The sequence below is a fragment of the Crocuta crocuta genome, unplaced genomic scaffold (genome assembly GCF_008692635.1).
Source record: "Crocuta crocuta isolate KB4526 unplaced genomic scaffold, BGI_CrCroc_1.0 scaffold130, whole genome shotgun sequence".
Taxonomy (NCBI): Eukaryota; Metazoa; Chordata; class Mammalia; order Carnivora; family Hyaenidae; genus Crocuta; species Crocuta crocuta.
This window is the reverse complement of record NW_027527920.1, coordinates 5,379,416-5,387,626: the sequence shown is the minus strand read 5'-3', so window position 1 is coordinate 5,387,626 and position 8,211 is coordinate 5,379,416. Positions and strand designations below refer to the sequence as shown.

Here is an 8,211-nt window from a genome sequence, read left to right as displayed (position 1 = left end):
TGAAGCTTTTCCAGCAGGTGCTAAAGAGTCCCCAAGAGACTACAGTAGCGAGCCAAATGGGCTGGAGAAAGTAAAGATTATGAAATAACCAGCTTTTTTGAGGTTCCCACAGGCCTGACTTGGCAAGATCACCTTTCGGCCCCCTTATTTTTTTAAACGTTTATTTATTTTTGAGAGAGTCAGAGAGACAAGAGAGCAGTGGGGGAGAAGCAGAGAGAGGGAGACACAGAATCCGAAGCAGGCTCCAGGCTCTGAGCTGTCAGCACAGAGCCTGACGCGGGGCTCGAACCCATGAACCATGAGATCATGACCTGAGCCGAAGTTGGACGCTTAACCGACTGAGCCACCCGGGCACCCCAGCCCCCTTATTTTTAAATCCAGCTACCACCAAACTTTATGTTTCTCAGCTCCTTCTCCCCATGCTCCTCATTCTCCCACCACGCTGCTCTCAACGCCTTACCCCTCGTTCTCTGAGACATCTTCTCATGCCATCCGCTCTTTCCTTCAAACCCAGCTCAAAACTCCTTTTCTCTAGGAAGTAGTCCCACCTCACGCTCCCAGCGCCGTCATCAGCAGTCCGCTCATCCCGCTTCTAAGCACACACTTGAATGTGGATTAATAAATGTCACGAATCTTCATGCTTCCCTGTGAGCAACCTCCTTGCCCAAGCTAAGCTCCCAAGGGCAGTGCCTGTGCACCTCCCATAATGAGTGTCCAGGGTTTGTCACATACTGATAACTCCAAATCCCGCTGCGTATTTATCTATTGCTGTATAACACACAGCATTTAATGGCTTAAGACAACCATGTTATTATCTCCCGTGAGACGGTAGGGTGATTGGGTTCTGCTCAGCAGTTCTGCTACGCATGATGTCGCCTAGGTCCATAGTCACGTGGGGGCTGGACGGGGCTGGAGTGTCCGGGATGGGTCATCACAGGGCTGGTACCTCAGAGCCGTGGCTGGGGGGCTGGGCTCAGTGGCACGTGGTGGCGGCTGGGTTTCTTTCCCACTGCCTGTCTCTCCCTCTCTCCATATATTCTTAGTGTTTCTCTATATGGTCTCTCCCGCACAGAGGGACCAAATTTCTTACATCTGGGCTCAAGATCCCTCCCAGAGCACAAAATTGTTTGTTTCCAGGGCTTCTAGAGGCGTAGGCCCACAACTGTCTCTGCGTCACTTCTGCCACATTTTATTGGGTAAAGCAAATCACAGACCAGCCCAGATGGGATGTGGAGGGAGGCCACNTCTGGTTTTGTCAAGTGCAGAGACTTCTACAGAGACTCAGGTCTCTCTCCCCGACGTTGTTTGCATCAAGAAACACAAATGCACATGCGCACCCATTCCCCTCCGGGAACACTGTTCCCCCCGACCTGTAGAGATGACCAAATCCCCAAGACAGTGAAGTGTGTGATGTGTGTTATGAAGGAGGAATCACACACTGTCCTTTTTCAGCTGTCTATTTATAAGGTGTCTTAAATATATTATCTAGTTCAATCCCGATTTCTGGCCCTATGTTTGAGCTGAAGAATCGGGCTCAGCAATGTGCCCACGGTGGTGAGCCAGGTCTGCCTAGACCCTTCCGTCCTACCAAAAGGAATGACTAGAGAAAGATGATGCTTCTAGTCTGAAGAAACGAGGCCCTGAAAGACCAAAGTGCCCAGGCTCCCGCGACCAGAATCCTGCTTCCCCCGTGGAAGAAGGGAACAGATGAAAAAGAANCCCCCCCCGCGCCTCCCCCAGCCTCCTCTCTGCCACAGCTCGCTGGCACCGGCCCCAAGAACATGGCGTGCGCCCCGTGATGGGCATAGTTGCGGGCACGACGGACTCCCTGTCTGCTCAGGCGGGGAGCTGGTGGGCGAGCTGGAAGGGCTCTGTCACTGCACCTCAGTCTTCCCCGCTCACGGGACCCCCCGAGTCATTCACTTTCGGAGCGATGGTTCTTGGAAAGCAGAGGAGAGCAACAGATTGACGCACTGACTGTGTGGGGCGGAGTGATTTATTTTTAATGTGACTAAACAAGATACACACCTGCCTGTGCACGTGTAGCAAGAGGCAGCAGTGTGTGAAACGGTGCCAGTCATTCTTATCTCAGTGAGAGAACTTCTGAGATCTTTTATGAAAACAGGGTTTTGGTTTTCTTCCCCTGGGGAGATGGGTATTAAAGTCTATGGAAGTCACCAGTGAGGGGGTGAAAGGGCAGAGAGAGGAAATGGGAGGGAGTGCTGGAGACTTTCTTTTAGAGCTTCGCTTGATTTTTTTAAACATATATTTATTTACTTTGAGAGAGAGAGAACACATAAGCAGGGGAGAGGCGGACAAAAAGACAGCATGCCAAGCGGGCTCTGTACCCTTGCCGTGGGAGCAGAGCCCGAGGTGCGGCTTGAATTCACCAACCGTGAGATCGTGACCTGAGCCAAGATCAAGAGTCGGACGCTTGACTGACTGAGCCGCCCAGACGCCTGTATAGCTTTTGTTAATTATAACAGCCGCCCGTACTGAGGCTTTGCTGCCTCCAGGGGCTGTGGGCACAATCCAATGCTCATGCAACCTCGTTCGGCCTTTGCAATGGCCCTGGGACTTGTCCCCACTCTCCAGGTGAGGGGACTGCAGCCCAGCCTGACTTGTCCCTCGTAGCCCCCCTAAGGTGAGCTCTGGACACAGTTTCTCGTGGATTTCCGGGACAGTGCCTGGTGCTCACATACGTGTCACCACAGACGAGTGGCCGAGATGGGGCACTCAGGCAGGCGGTGTGACTGGCAGGAAGAAGGGAAGTGTCCTGGGAAGAAGGGCGGCTCCGTGAGGTGACATGGGGATGGGTGCTTTCTACGGGTCACCCCACGATCTCCCCAGGGAAGGAAGGAAGTGTGACAGTAACATCTTTGCATTTAAGGCCATGACCGGAAGTTCCACACACTGCCTCTCATTGGGCAGAACTTAGTGACGCGTCTCCACGTAGCAGCCACGGAAGCTGGGAGGTACCTTCTCGAGCTATGCCAGCTAAAAGTCAGGAGGCCCGGCGCTAAATGGACAAAGAGAGACGATGGATATTGGAGGACGATGAACAGTTTCTGCCACAAACAGGAATGATCAAAATTAAAAGTGCATATACCACTTGATCCAGTCGTTCTAGTTCTAGAAATCTATTCTTTTTTTTTTTAATTTTAATGTTTATTTATTATTGAGAGACAGAGCGCGAGGGTCAGAGAGAGAAGGAGACACAGAATCCAAAGCAGGCTCTCTGCTGACAGCTCAGAGCCCGATGCGGGGCTGGAACCTACAGACCTTGAGATCCTGACCTGCCTGAGCTGAAGTCGGACACTTAACCGACTGAGCCACCCAGGTGCCCCATCTAGAAATCTAAGGATACCTTCGCGTAAGTCCATCAAGATCACGCGTAAGGGCAGCTCTGATGGTTTTAAAATAGGTTCCCAAATCCTTTGCGCTTCTTCCTTCAAAAGTGCTGGGCTTCGTGACTCGTTTCTGATGAACAGAATGTGGCAGCGGTGATAACATGTGACTTGTTTTGTTGTTGATTTTTATGGGGACACCAAACATACTTTATTAGCATAAGAGCGCAGGAAGCAGGGATGTAGGTTAGCCGTCAGAGGGTTAGTGTTGCGCACAAACAGAGCTTCTCTTTCTTGTAGCCTTGGCAGTAGCCATCAGGATGTAAAAGAACTTTCGGTAGCAGCAGGTGAGGGAACCAAGGAGCACTCANTAAAAAAAAAAAGACACAACGATGGATTGGACGAGTGTAACATGTCCAGGACAGAATTGTAAATGCAGTTCACTACTAAGAAGCAAACACCGGAACTTGGTATTACTTGCAAAATAGCTCACTCGGGTAGTATAGCACACGATTCTAGGTGACAAAAAGGTGTTAGGTAATTTACAGATACAGTGGTTGCCCAGTACCTTTAAAAAAAAGTTTTTTAGGGGCGCCTGGGTGGCTTAGTCGGTTAGGCGTCCAACTTCGGCTCAGGTCATGATCTCACGGTTCATGGGTTCAAGCCCCGCATCAGGCTCTGTGCTGACAGCTAGCTCAGAGCCTGCTTCAGATTCTGTGTCTCTCTCTCTCTCTGACCCTCCCCTACTCACGCTGTCTTTCTCTCTCTCTCAGAAATAAATTTTTGAGAGAGAGAGAGACAGGGCTTGAGCAGGGGAGGGAGACACAGAATCTGAAGCAGGCTCCAGGCTTTGATGCAGGGCTCGAACCCACGAGCTGTGAGATCATGACCTGAGTCAAAGTCACTCAACTGACTGAGCCACCCAGGCGCCCCTGTACAGGACATTTTATTTTATTTTTTACCTTTTTTTTTCTTTCATAGTTTATTGTCAAGTTGGTTTCCATATAACACCCAGGTCTCATCCCCACAAGTGCCCTGCTCCATGCCCATCACCCCCCTTCCTCTCTCCCCCACCTCTATCAGCCCTCAGTTTGTTCTCAGTATTCAAGAGTCTCTCATGGATTGCCTCCCTCCCTCTCCCCCACTATTTTTTAAAAAATCTACAATGTAGGTTTCAGATTTTCCATTAGAAATTAACTGCACTGAAATTCTTTAAATTGTACGTAAGCAATTCAGCTCTAAGAGTTTACAACAAAGAGATAAATCCCAATTGTTCATTACACTTGAACAATAATCTCAACATCAGCAACCATTGTAGTTATTGTTCATCTGGCTTGGCTGGGCATTTTCTAGCCTCATTTTCTTCATGGTTCACAAACTCATCGTGGGCCCAGGAAAAGATGCAACTTTAATGAATCAGCAGACTGCATGTGTTAACCTAAAAACTCAGGGGCGCCTGGGTGGCTCAGTCCATTAAGCATCTGACTTCGGCTCAGGTCATGATCTCACTGTTCATGGGTCTGAGCCCCGCGTCAGGCTCTGTGCTGACAGCTCAAAGCCTGGAGCCTGCTTCGGATTCTGTGTCTCCCTCTCTCTCTGCCCCACCCCCAGCTTCACTCCAAGCTTGTGCTCTGTCTCTCTCTCAAAAATAAAATAAAAACATTAAAAATTTTTACAGAAATCACATATACGATGATATTGCAGCTTTTCCCAATGTGTTTTAGGTTAAAGCATTCATTGAAAAAAAGTTAATACCTAGGCCCTTTAAATAAAATTCTGTTGCCAACTTTAGAAGCCTGAAATTTTAAGAACACCTGCTTAGAAAACCTGGTTTACTTAACAGTACCTTGGCAGAAGAGACAGGGGACTGACTATAAACTATACCAATACTTAAGTGAACCACACTATGCCCTTGTGGCCAGAAAACCGCATTTTTTTTTTCTCAAAGGAAGGCAGCCTTTATTTTTTGGACTTCCAAAGCTCAATTTATAGTAACTACAAACATCATCACTTTTGGAAGGTAGTAGAAAATTTCTTAGAAAAAATAACAGGTTCAAACATGAGTCACACTGTTGAAACACTCATCCAATATTAATAATTTGTTCTTCCATAATAAATAGAATCCCCCACAGCACATGTCCCGGAGTTGTCTCACTCAATTACTACAGGCTTTAAAAACCAAACTGTTAGCTCAGTGGACAAAATGTTTTTGTAGCCTCACTGAACACCTGTAGCCCTGTCCTCTGTTATCTCAATAGGCAACATGTTTATCTTTTTAAAACAATTTTTTAAAAATGTTTTATTTATTCTTAAGAGAGAGAGACAGAGCATGAGTGGGTGAGGGGCAGAGCAAGAGAGAGACACGGAATCTGAAGCAGGCTCCAGGCTCTGAGCTGTCGGCACAGAGCCCGACACTGGGCTTGAACTCACAAACTGTGAGATCATGACCTGAGCCGAAGTTGGACGCTTAACCGACTGAGCCACCAGGCGCCCCTGCACCACGTTGATCTGCGTAAGGGCAGATCGCATCTGATGGGTACTAACACTAAGCCTACATACTGAACTGAAAAAAAACAAACACAGTACTGGCTACAGGTGTATTGTCTGATGCGCACAAAAGCAGATTTAGTTAATGCCCTTTGAGGGCAGGAGAGCTTACTTTGCCTTGACTGGTTTCCATTCTAACCAGCGAAGTCTAACTTTTTGCTTATAATGATACTCTTTCAAAAAAAACCTCCTGCAACATTGATGGTAAAGGGAGCCCATCAATTCCATCATATGTAGTGCATCTACAGATATTGCATGGCAGAGACACTGCAGATTAAAAGGGAAAGTCCTGTTTAGTGAGATAGTAAGCAACGGTTCAAAATCCATGCCAGAACTGGGATCTTTATAATGTTCCAAAAGTCCTGTTACCGCAGAGGAGCGAAATACACAAGGTGGGTGGGAGTGCTTTGGTTCCGCGGTCCAATTCGGGCACGCAGGGGTCTGGGGCAGCACCTGAGGCTCACGGAGAAGAGGCAGCCCTTTGGCTCAGAGTCCCTGAGCGAGAATGTGCCCTCAGGTTTCCCTTCAAGGAGGCTTATGCCTTGTAACGGTCCATCAGTCCCCAGCCACAGGGATTCTCTGTAATCTGCAGTAAATCAGGCACGAAGTAGAGTATGTAATCAATCTGTGAATGGACTTTCCAAGCTCCCCGTCTGCTACCGTGGGCACGGGCTGTCTCCAGACACCTGATGTTGTTTCTGCCTACGTGACTTCAGACACAGGGTGGTAGTGGCTCCCCTGCTGAGTCACATTAGCTTTCGGAATGGCGGGATCCGCCCCACTTAGTTCAGTCATTCCAGGAGCCAACTTTGGTCCCAGTTTAAAAAGGATTAACCTGGGGTGCATGGGTGGCTCAGTCAGTTGAGCATCCGACTTTGGCTCGGGTTGGCGTCTCGTGGTCCGTGGGTTCGAGCCCCGCGTCGGGCTCTGTGCTGACAGCTCAGAGCCTGGAGCCTGCTTCAGATTCTGTGTCCCCTCTTTCTCTGCCCCTTCCCCTGCTCGTGCTCTGTCCGTCTCTCAAAAATACATAAAACATTAATAATTAAAAAAATAAAAATGAAATGAAAAGGGTTAACCTGTGTGGTTAGCTTCAAACGTATGTATTTGTGCCATGAGAGGGGTATCGACCCCCTCTTCAATACTTTGCTGCTTTCTCAAAGCTGATCTCCTTCATCTTTGGTAGAAACCAAGGATGGATCAAATGTATCAAAAACAGGGGCTATATGCTGCTTAATACATGTCATTTGGGGGCTATATCTGAGCCAACAGGAAAAGGACATTCTCAAGTATTAATTCAGAAAGGTCTGTTTTTCCTTTATTAGAAAAGAAGGATTTTGACTGCTTGCTGTAGGTGCTCATAGGAAAACACAGGCCCACAGTTTCCGGCCATCCCTGCATCAGAAAGCGACTTCCTGTAGTTCTGTCGGACGTGCTGTCCGATTGTGCACAGAGCTTATATCACACCTTTCTTCTTTGAAGTCTAATTCGAGTTCTATCAAACTTCTTATCAGTATCCAATGAACTCTGTATTTTTGGAGAACAGGACGATTTTTTTCTGCCCACTCCACGGAGCATGCCCAGAGTAGGAATCTCTTAAGGGACTGCTTTGTTGCTGAGGAGCTGAGTTGCCTGTACTGATGTTCCTCTCCTTAACAGACAGATATCTGTTGGAGGTCATGTCCATGTGTTCACTATGGCTCTCTCCCTCACGACCGAAGAGATTCTGACACCTGTATTTGAAGTTATTCCCCATCTTCCCCACTTAATCTGTTGATTATGAGATCTCTCTGGGCGCATGGAGCGGCCCTCAAGCAGGGGCACCTGTGGCCCCGGATGGGCCCAGACAGCACAGGCGCGGAGAGGTCACCAAGGGACCATCTGCTCGCCACTGGTCTGGTCCAGTCCTCTCCATTGTCTCCTTCGTCCGGACCCCCCAACTCCCTGCCAGCTTCCCCCTCTCCCAGCCTCCATGGGAATGGAAAATATCTCCTACTGATCACGTGTGATCTTTGAACTTAGGTATTTAAAAAAAATTTTTTTTAATGTTTATTTGTTTTTGAGAGAGAAAGAGAGAGAGAGACAAAGTGTGACCAGGGAAGGGGCAGAAAGAGGAGGGAGACACAGAATCTGAAGCAGGCTCCAGGCTCTGAGCTGTCAGCACAGAGCCTGGTGTGGGGCTCAAACTCACAAACTATGAGATCCTGACCTGAGCCGAAATCAGATGCTTAATCAACTGAGTCACCCAGTTGCCCCTTTTGAATTTAGGTTTAACAGGCATCGCTGCTTCCGCTGTGTTCCCTCCTGAATAACTCCCTCT

General features: G+C 48.3%; 1 pseudogene; it reads right to left on the bottom strand.

The window, feature by feature from the left end:
* Positions 1-6,002: 6,002 nt before the first annotated feature.
* Positions 6,003-7,806, bottom strand: LOC144219037 (suppressor of cytokine signaling 5-like; annotated as a pseudogene).
* Between the last annotated feature and the right edge of the window lie 405 nt (positions 7,807-8,211).